This window comes from Notamacropus eugenii, chromosome 5 (genome assembly GCF_028372415.1).
Source record: "Notamacropus eugenii isolate mMacEug1 chromosome 5, mMacEug1.pri_v2, whole genome shotgun sequence".
Lineage (NCBI taxonomy): Eukaryota > Metazoa > Chordata > Mammalia > Diprotodontia > Macropodidae > Notamacropus > Notamacropus eugenii.
The window spans coordinates 366,131,031-366,141,907 of record NC_092876.1 but is presented as its reverse complement, the minus strand read 5'-3'; the positions used below and the strand labels follow the sequence as shown (position 1 = coordinate 366,141,907).

Sequence of the window (10,877 nt, the reverse complement as noted above, 5' to 3'; positions counted from 1 at the left end):
GGGAGCAGTTTGAAGTCAACACTCTTGGGGAGGGACAAGATCAAAAGGGAGAATGGAAGCAATGGGGGGCAGGATAGGATGGAGGGAAATATATTTTGTCTTACTCAACACGACTAGTATGGAAGTCATTTGCAAAACTGCACAGATATGGCCTATGTTGAATTGTTTGACTTCCCAAAGGGAATGACTGGGGAGGGAGGGATGAAAAGAAATTGGAACTCAAAGTTTTAGGAAATACTGTTGAGCATTTTTCTTGCAACTAGAAAATAAGAAATACAGGTAATGGGGTATAGAAAGTTATCTTGTCCTACAAGACAAAAGAGAAGATGGGGATAAGGGAAGAGAGGGTTGTTAGAAGGCAGGGTAGATTGGTGATAGGGGCAATTTGAATATTCTGCATTTTGGGTTGGGGAAGGGGAGAAATAGGGAGAAAATTTGGAACCCAAAATTTTGTGGAAATGAATGTTGAAAACTTAAATAAATAAGTTTAAACAAACAAACAAAAACAAACAAAAAAAAAACCAAAGAAATTAAAGAAACACTTAGGACAACACAAGATATAGCAGCTTTTACATTAAGTAATTGGAAGCCTTGGAATGTAATATTCCGTAAGTGAAAGGAGCTAGGATTAAAGCCAAGAATCACATATTCAGCAAAATTTAGTATAACTCTTCAGGGGAAAAAATGGACATTCAATGAAATAGAAGACTTTCAAGCATTCTTGATGAAAAGACAACAGCTAAATACAAAATTTGATTTCAAATACAAGAATCAAGAGAAGCATGAAAAGGCAAAGAGGAAAGAAATCATGCATGACTTGTTAAAGTTGAACTGTTTACATTCCTACATGGAACGAAAATATTTGTAACTCTTGAGACTTTTCTCAGTATTTGGGTGGTTGGAGGGATTACAGACTGAAGACACAGGTTGAGTGGACTAGAGAGGGATGATATCTAAAAAATAAAATTTTGGGATGAGAGAGGAATATTTGGGAAGAAAAAGGGAGAAATTAAATGGGGAAAATTATCTCTCGTAAAAGAGGTAAGATAAAGGTATTTCAAGGAAGGGAAAGGGGGAAGGTGAGAGGGAAAAAGTGAAGCTTAATTGCATCACATTATATTTAAGGAGGGAGTAACATGCACACGTGATTTCATATGAAAATCTGTCTCACACTATAGGAAAGTAGTGGAGAAAGGGATGAGTGGGGTTTGGCTGGATGATAGAAGAGAGCACAAATAGGGGAGGTGTAATTAAAAGTAAACAGGGCAGGGCAAAGTTAAAAGAGAATAGAATATTGGGGGACAGGATAGGATGGAAGGAGATATAGTTAGTCTTTCACAACATGACATTTATGGAAGTCTTTTGCATAAGTATACATGCATAAATTACATCGAATTACTTGTTTTCTCTGTTGAAACGGGTGAGGAGTGAGGAAGGGAGAGAAGCTGGAAGTGAAAGTTTTAAAAACAAATGTTCAAGATTGTTTTTATATGAATCTAGGAAATAAGAAATACAAGTAAGTGGGTATAGAAATCTATTTTTCCATACAAGAAAAGAGAGGAGATGGGGATAAACAAAGGGAGGGGTGCGATAGAAGGGAAGGAAGATTTGGGGAAGGAGTAATCAGATTGTATTATGTCTTGGGGTGTGGGGAAGGGAGAGATAGGGAGAAAATTTGGAACTCAAAATCTTGTGGAAACTAAAAATAAATAAATTTTTAAAAAAAGAAAATTAATTTAATCAAGACAATCATGATAAACTCAAATGGAAATAGTGGCCACTAAGTAGTACACTAAGTTGTACGTGAAAGCAGCTAAGAGGTACTGTTGATAGAGTTTGGGGCCTGAAATCAGGAAATCTCATCATCAAGAGTTCACATCTGGCCTCAGGCACTTACTAACTGTGTGACAGTAACTGGGCAACTGGGCAAGTCACTTCACCCAGTTTACCTCTCTTCCTCATCTGTAAAATCAAATAGAGAGGGAAATGTAAAACTACTCCAGTGCCTCTGCCAGGAAAAAAACAACTGGGTCTTTATGTGTTGCTAAAGGGGCCTGGGCCTTGTTTCCCATTGTGTAGTTCCTACTTCCATGACACACTGGGAATCCAGCTTATCTCTACTGCACCCACTCTTTTGACATCTCCCTTTTACCCCTGCTTCTCCCGTGTTCCCTCCCCACAGGGTGCAGAGAAGTGGGGTTGTAAAACCCTCCATAGCCATGGAGGACGAGATCATTTGTATTACTAAGAAGATGGATAAGATGGTTCAGGAGAAGAATGCATAATTTCAGTCTTTGTCAACAGGTATCAACCTATTGAGAACCATCAGAATAAAATGGACTGATTTGGCTTCATCATCTTCTCCTTTGTATTCTTTAGAAGTGCTACAGTCAACAACTACAATCAAGAAAAAGTCCACAGTCTGAGTTATCACAAAATTGGATTATCCGCCCTTGAATAAAAATCACTTGAACCTTCACATATATGATTGAAGCTAGGGTGCTGGTTTTATTAAAAGAACTTCAGAATGTTCCCATGACTGGAATTATTGCAGTCCACCAGAATCAGAATCTTAATCAACGCTATATAGAAGCAGAGCACAGATGAAGAAGTTATATCCTCACCAAAATCACTCATCAAATCTTGGAAGTTGTCAGAAGGACCCTCTACTGATAAAGACTCTGATGAAAAGAAAAAAAGAACCTGATATCTCCTCCCAAAACATCCCTGAATGAAAAGAAGAAAGTAACTTTAGTAGTCATGCAAGCAACAGAAAGGAAGAGATAAATGCTTCTAATGCCTTCATTACATCTTTACCCTGGATAACAACCACCTCAGATTCAGTTTGAATGATGTGCTGAGAGATGCTTGCTGCGGTGGTCAGAACAGGAGATGACTACATTTCTATTGAGGCTGATAAAGAAGAACTGGAATCTCAGATAAAGGAAACTGTATATCAGAAGTTACAGAGCTCAGACATGAAATAAAAAAAAAAACCTGGTTACAAAGTAGAATAGAGAATCTCAAAGATGCAAAGAATCCAAATTTAAGGAAAAATATACTGGGGGGGAACATATCTAAAGTTTTGTTTGCTAGAATGGCGTCAGAGGAAATGGCCAGTGATGAACTTAAGGAGATGAGCAAAAGTTTGACAAAAAAAAAAATTAGAGAACATCAAATGGCTAAGACAGGTGGGACGAAAACTAGACTGTTTACATGTGACAAATGTAAAAGAAACTGTATCTATACACAGGTTCAAACCCACTGTGCTGATGAACCTATGGCAACAATTGTTATCTGTAATGAATGTGGAAAATGATGGAAGTTTTGTTAAAAGAAGAAATTGGGAAGATACCTGGACACTTACAAAACAGGATCTTGTAATTAGCTTTAAACCTAGACCGGGAATCTAGTTTCCCTGCAAATGAGATTTTTAAAACAGCATCCATCCTTTGGGCTAGTTTTTTCTTTTTTTACACCACCATCCCTTTCTTAAAAGCTTTCTTTTAGTTATCAGACAGTCAATTGTATAATGTGTGTTTATTTTTTTTTTCATTTTTATAAGTAAGTCAACATTAAAGATTTGTCGATTTATACATTTGGTAAATTATTTGTTCTTCACAACATGAAAAATATACGTTAACTTTTTTACAATCTGAGACACACACAAGAGGTTTTTTTACTTCTCAATTAATATGACAGTGGCATTTACATTTGTTTTTATATTGCTACTTATTTTAAAGGAGAAGAAAGACCAGTATCATTTTAGGTTAACCAAGTATAGTGTGATAATGAAATAATACTTGACTATCATATATAGTTTGTAAATACTGTATTTGAATTAGTATCTCACTTTGATCATAATGACTGTTAATAAGCCTTAGTGATTTCATATTTTGCATCGGTGAGTAGTTGTGATCAATATAATTAGTTGTATTTCTTAAGTCTGTAACTTAATTGCTCTTACTAGATCTTACTTTTGGAAAATTTATTTAAATTTCAGTTTAAATCAGTTCATTAAAACTGATCAATCATTCTTTGGTTGTTATTTACTTGTTTCACATCTTATTTTTAGATTTTGCTGATGAACAAGCTCATTGTTTGGTAGATTTCAACTATAGTTTAGACCAGTTCTTCACAAGAAGATAGATTGAGGGAAATGATGCAAAACTTCCCAAGTTACTGTAGTTTTTCTAAACTGTTCATGAGCTTTATTTTGATGTATAGAACCATATAATAATATGATGATGAAAATCAGTGACCAAACTTGAGAAGCCAGTTTACATTAAACTATGTTCTTCCCACATCTAGGTTGATAATTTTTTTTTTCTCCTGAAGTCTATTTTCTGATTATGCCCTTTAAACCACTAAATGTTCAGTGAAACCCTTATCCAAACTTTTTCTTAATGGCAGTGCTTTTTTATCTCCGTTTTCAAATGCTAAACAAATAACATTAAATAATTTTGAAACAATCTTGTCATGTTCTTTATGCTATTTCATATTCACTATGCCCACACAAAATGTGCATATACTATAAATAATTTACTAATTATGGAAAACTATCTGAAATATCACATTGATTAACATCTATATTTTAAAAATTGGTTTATATATCCCCAAAATGGCAGATAGAGTCCACTAAAGAGAAGAGAAATGTTTGACATGTTTTTAAAAAGGGAATTTGAATAAAACAGTTAAAAATATTAAGTTAATAGAAATTTCATGTAATTTAAAATATTGAATTTTTAAACAACTCAATAAAGGTCTTTTTATTAACTTAAAAAAAGAAAAGCCCAAATGGGTTCATGAAGAGTTGGATATGACTGACAAACTAAACAATAACAACAATTTGCCCATGATTATCCCTGTGGGTGACATATTGACATTATTAAAGTGTAATATTACCTACGTTTTCATTGTATGTTTATTTTATTATAGATTTTATTTATATATAAATACATTTCTACATTTTAAAATGCATATTACAATATGTCACAATGTATAATATGTCATATTTTGCATTATTCTTACAAATTTTATTATATTTTTAATTTTCCAATTACATTTTAATGTGATTCAGGTCACTCAGGAGTGTTGTTTGACACTTCTGATGTAAGGTATTATGTCTTTCACAAATGAACATTTTTATTCCTGAAAGAATAGGAAAAGAATTTTGGATTAAAAAAATACTGCCAAAATATCTGTGTAGAGAAATAGTTGTCAGATAGGATTTGAGCAATTTCATATAAAGACTTAAATCACCTTAAAAAGAATGTGAGGTCATGTCTTCTTTATATGTTAACGTTTTTATGGTTTAAAGAAGCAAGAAACAGTCTCTATTAACTAAATGAAATGGAAATAAGTGACTATGAAGAAAAAGAGTTAAAAAAAAAAGACTCAGATGGAGGACTTTCAAGAACTGATTAATGTCTGGAGATGTTGGGGACTGTGATACCTCAGATCATTTGAAGGTAAATATTTTAAGATTAAAGAGACTAAAACTCAAAAATGAAAAATCATATGAGTGAGGGGTAATAGATGATTAAATAAGACCTGGACTATTGCTTTCATATAAGAAATATCTTGCTTTATTTTAACCTAATAAGTATAAACTTGGCTCTGGATTCCAAGGAACTCTGATTAACAGTAGGTGGAGAAGAGATTAAAGAGCAAGACATATGGACATTATGTAAGAATGATCAAGAAAAGCAGAAGAGAAAGACACCTCAGGATATTCAAAGGCAGCTCTGTCAAAGGTGTTTGAAAAACTCAGTAGCAGAAGCAGTCATCCGATAGGAAGTCTTCAGTTACTAGTTCATGACTGCCTGAATAAAAATTAGAACTCACCGAAATAAAGCTTTGATTGTAGATATCGCCATTCCCTACCATCTAGAAGTAAAGTGCAGAGAAGCCTGGCAAGATGGCCTGTCATTCTTTGCTGCCCTCTCTGGTTAGAGAGAGAAAAACAGAAAAAAAAAATGAATTGATAATAGTGGCATAATAAGAATGCTTAATTTTAGCTCTACGTTTCCTCTAAAGGAATTGTAGATAGGTTTCTGAGGGATCTATTAATGTGGAAATGCATATAGTTGATATACGTATATGTATATATATGTATATATATATATATATATATATAGTTGAGATAAACATTTGTATATATGTGTATATACATCTATACACATATGCCTATGCATACATCTCTTTATTTTCACCAACTTTTAGCTAAGATATAGAATTTCTTTCAATTATAAGTAGAGGAAGCAAACATTAGCATGAGAAGGGGTTCATATGTTGCAAGGAATTGCCAAAGAAGTCCGCAAATTTAGAACAAAAAGTCACATGGAGAACCACTCCTGTAAAGGAAGAAGCACTAAAATTGATTTGGATGAAGCATAGTAAAGAACTAACTAGGCAAGTGTTCCTTGTCCAGAGAGTTAACCTGAGCTATTTTATTGTGAGCTCTGCTTGTTGCAATCTGATTGGATGGTATTCTCTATTTCATGAATGGCTTGGCCAGAAAGAGTGAGACTGAGGAAACCTTTATCAGAAAGTGAGTTTCCCCCTCAGTTGAGTTTAACACTTTCCCCCCAAACCCTTTGAAGGATGACTAAGCTAAAAGGAGACTGTAATTACTTCATAAATTCAAGAATAGAAGAGGATTTAATCTCGAGAATGGTACGAATTAGAAGCAAGTAGCATAGAAGTGGCTTTCTTTGATATGATGCTCTGAATGGACATGTGATACCCAGGTTGCAGTCCAGAAGTGTGAGTTCCCCTACCTCATCTGCTTCCTTGCCAAGTATCTGTAAGAGTGTGTTCGTTCTCCCCAACAGATGCTGAATTTGTTGGTGGGAGAGCGTGACTAAGGTTTATGTATGAAATATATTATATTTTTTTCCTGCATTTACCTTAACATATGAGTAACTACATTGTTTTTATTTCTCTTGTGCCATTTTAAGTAACTTATTGCATTAAAGAAAAAATATCATTATTATCACTTGTATTACAATGGATTGTATGCTGGACCTGTAGTCTGGAAGATCTAAGCACAGTTTTTACTTCAGATACTTACCAGCTGTGTGATCTTGAGCAAGACATGTAATCTCTGTCTGGCTCAGTTTCTTTTTCTGTAAAATGAAGGATGTAGGGAGATAACATCATCTTCCCCCCAGGATTCATCTGAGGACAAAAATGAGATGTTTGTAAAGCGCTTTGCAAATTTTAAAATGTAGAAATACTGCCTATCATCATTATTATTATCATTGCCATTGTGCGTAGCTGATGTTGTAAATCTAAAGTGTAAAGCTTTCATAAACCTAAAGTGAAGAATAGGGGAAAGATATTCATCAAAATATGGCTATCCTACGACTTTGAGTGAGTTTAGGTGGCGCTATCTGGTATTAATTCTTCTCTTGCAACCTAAGATTACAAGGTTTAGGGGAAAATGGAGTGAGAGAGCCATCCCCCAGACTAAACAGGCACCCATAGATTTTGTGTGACAAATGTATGGCTCCCAGATTATAGTTACAACTCACAAGAGTAATAACAGATGTACCAAACACATGTAGAAATGGAACACAACCATTTAATCATCAAATGAATTGAAATGAGTAACTTCAATATTGTATTGGTCTTCAAAAAGTATCTTAAAATTTAGAGAACAGACTGATGAATTGGGAAAACTCTCTATGAAAGACTGTTGAAAATATACAGACAAAAATCAAGTAGGATATAAAGGCTTAGAATTGTTGCTATCTGCATTTTTGGAGACAGTGTCCATACTGATGTACTCATAAATTCATGAAAGTATTGAAATATTCTCCCTAGCACTTAAGTTGTTTCCTGATAAGGTAAGGAACTACATATTAAGCTAGGCATACTAACTGGAGACATAAACAAAACAAAAAAAAAAAACCCAGAAAACTTTGATTCTCATTTTACCTACCCACCTTTCCCACTTTTCATATCATCTTAAATTTAGATCTGGAAGTGACTTTAGAGATCACCTAATTCAAACTCTTGAATTTGTATATGAAGAAATTGGGAATCAGAAAGGTTAAATGACTTTCTCAAAATCACATTGGTAGGAAATGATACATGTGGACCTTGAACTCAGATTTTCTACTCTATTCCATTATACAACACTGTTTCCCATCATGGTCCATTGAAGGGACATCTATATAAAGCACTTATGTTTGTTGTAGAGTGGACTCCAGCTACAATTGCATCTTATCTCTGTCTCTAGGATGTAATACCCCTGAATCTCAAAATAAATTGTAGTACACTAAAATAATCTCCTTGTGACTTAATGACCACCTTTCTCCCTAATCATAAATCTCACTCTCTGAGGAAGCTGGGGTGAAAAAATCCATTAAGTTGCTCCAAGAACCATATGAAGTAGGTGGATGATTAGCCTCAGACGGGAGAAAGTGAATTGTGAGAGGTTAAATGACTTCTCCATTATCATTCAGAGGGAAAGAAAGGAACACAAAGTGATTCTTTGGTCTTTGAACTAGACCTCACAACTTGTAACCCTGAATTGTGAAGAGAGAGGTTTTTTTTAGAGAAAAGCTTATTTTTATGTAAACTTCCAAAAGCTTAGAAATAACAAGTAGAATTGAAAGAATGTCCAATAAATGGACCTTTCTGAATAAGAGAACAGAAAACTTTAACTAATATTCCATTACACTATCAGACACCAACTATGGTAATAAGAAATTGAAGAATGAAGAGGAAAAGCAACTTATTGTTGCTTAATATTATCTATTGTTGTTGTTTAGTCATTTTGTGGTTGTGTCTGACTCTTCATGACCTCACTTAGAGTTTTCTTGGCAAAGGAATTTGGAGTGGTTTGCCATTTCCTTCTGCAACTCCTTTTACAGATGATATAATTAAAGTGTCTGAGACCCCATATGAATTCAGAAAGAGGAGTCTTCTTGACTCCAAGGTTGTCACTTTATTCGTTGTGTTACTTAGCTGCCTATTTATACTTATTACAGGCAAACTAATTGTTATTCATCTTTCCTTCTAGACTTTCCTCATTCTCTTCCCGACTTTATGCTGTAAAATAAAAGAGTTTTGTGTGTTTCTTGGGGTATTTCACTGGGGAAGGGAAGTAAAAAAGAAATCATTCAGTTGCTTTGAGAAGAAAGAAGGAAATGGCTTTGTTAAAATAAGGGGACAATAAATCACTTATCAGTATGTGCATTGACTCTTATTATTGCCAGCTAACCAGCAGGCCAAGGCATCTCTGAAAATATAACACTATATATTTAATAAATTAAAGTTTATGACACACTTTAATTCCCCATGATTAGAAACATTCACCTCTAGTAGACATACAGACTTTTTATTTACAAACCTTTCTCATCAGAATAATAATGATGTAACTCCTAAAGAAGTCTTATTTTGCAGATAGATTAAGCATGTCTGTCATTTTTATCAGTACTGGAGTTTTCATCAAACTTTTGTAAAATTATCATTGAATGTATTTATTACTATCATGCAGTTGATGATGGTGAGAAGGAGAAGTGTACTACTGATGCTCTGATTTTTTCTTATCCAACTTGGTTTAGTATCCTACTTCTCAGGAGACTACTTTTTAAATGGAGTCAGGTTCCCTTCAGACCGTCTTCCAGGAAGCCTAGGCCGATCTTTGTAATAGTTGTAGCACTCTGTAAGAGACATGATTTCATTAGTTTAAATTCTCTTATCCTTGTTCCAGGTTTCTAAAGCAATGAAGTCCAATTTAAGGAGCATCAATATAATTTCTACCAGTTCATGTATCAGGTACGGAGGCTATAAAGTCAAAATAAAAACCAATTTTTGTTCTCAAGAAGCTTGTTTTCTACTTGGGGAATGAGAGAGATATAAAATAAATTTTGATAATTTTAGGATTAAGGATAAATTACTAATGACTAGAGCTTCCCGTGGGAGGAAAGTGTTTTGCAGCATACATTTCTAGACCACTATCACATTTCTTTCTTTTCATACTGGGTTTCACTTAAATAATGTGAAGTCAACATATTATCTTTGATTGTCTTTGCAGGAAGAGATCTAAGAAGACACTAGCCCAATTATCTCATTTCACAGACAAGACTAAGAGAAGACAAGTACTGTAAAATCACAGAGGAAGAATTTGAGGTGCAAGATGTTGAAGTAGATATATTACTGTACCTGGACTCAGGAGAATAGAATAGAATTCTTAGTCCTACCTTAGATATTTCCTAACACTATGAACCTGGATAATTCAAATAACAGATCTTATTCTATTTTTTCATCTGTAAAATAACGGTAATAATGGTACCTACCTCAGAATGAGAATCAGCTAATATAAATAATATTTATTTATTTAATATTTATTTATATGTATTAACAAAATAAATAAATAATAGCTTTGCAAACTTTAAAGAGGTATGTAAGGATCATTATTATTACTATATAAATTCATATTCTCTGATTCTAAGGCAAGTGATCTTTCTAATATATCACATTCTCTTATGTCTGGAAATAAATCTCTTGTGGCATCTACAATTTTTTTAATCTCTAGTTTCTTTCCAAGGATGCCATCTCCTACATAAAACATTTTCTCATCCTTGTTAGTGCTTTCTTCCTCCTAAGAATACTTTATATTTTGAGTTGAAGAGATTACATGTCTTTTTGGCCAGAATTGTCTTCTGAAAATTTGGATTTAAACCCTGATTCTGATAAAAACTTATAATTAAAGACAAGTTACTGAAACTTTGTCCCAAATAATTCTCTAAGAACATGAATTGAAGTTACTGATTTAGGTGGAAAGAGTTTACATCCAGGGGAAATTGCACATGTTGTTAAAATCTGAAGTATGGGTCTTGACAATCCCTTTCTCTTTCGAG

At 33.8% G+C, this 10,877-nt stretch overlaps 1 pseudogene; it reads left to right on the top strand.

The window, feature by feature from the left end:
• Positions 1 to 2,321: 2,321 nt before the first annotated feature.
• Positions 2,322 to 3,509, top strand: LOC140509284 (transcription elongation factor A protein 1 pseudogene; annotated as a pseudogene).
• Positions 3,510 to 10,877: the final 7,368 nt, after the last annotated feature.